The sequence below is a fragment of the Juglans regia genome, unplaced genomic scaffold (genome assembly GCF_001411555.2).
Source record: "Juglans regia cultivar Chandler unplaced genomic scaffold, Walnut 2.0 Scaffold_1756, whole genome shotgun sequence".
Taxonomy (NCBI): domain Eukaryota; kingdom Viridiplantae; phylum Streptophyta; class Magnoliopsida; order Fagales; family Juglandaceae; genus Juglans; species Juglans regia.
Genome location: NW_023348279.1, coordinates 1 through 279, shown reverse-complemented (window position 1 = coordinate 279; position 279 = coordinate 1). Strand labels below are relative to the sequence as shown.

At 47.7% G+C, this 279-nt stretch overlaps 1 pseudogene; it reads left to right on the top strand.

The window, feature by feature from the left end:
• Nucleotides 1-185: 185 nt before the first annotated feature.
• LOC118345220 lies at nt 186-279 on the top strand (annotated as a pseudogene; the record flags this gene model as incomplete).

The following is a 279-nucleotide window of genomic DNA, read 5'->3' as shown; positions in this document are numbered from 1 at the left end:
TTTTGTTTTTTCCGCCTTGCGAGATAAATTGACAAGAAGGACCACTCGGGAGTGGATTTTTCGGGAAATCTCGCCCTGCCCATCGCGTAGCCATGGGTTTGGATCAGATCTCCGTTTGGATTGGGATCGGAAGGACGCTAGTATGTCGCTAAAGGATTATATGAATTTTAAGTAATTAGTTTGATGGGTGCGATCATACCAGCACTAATGCACCGGATCCCATCAGAACTCCGCAGTTAAGCGTGCTTGGGCGAGAGTAGTACTAGGATGGGTGACCTC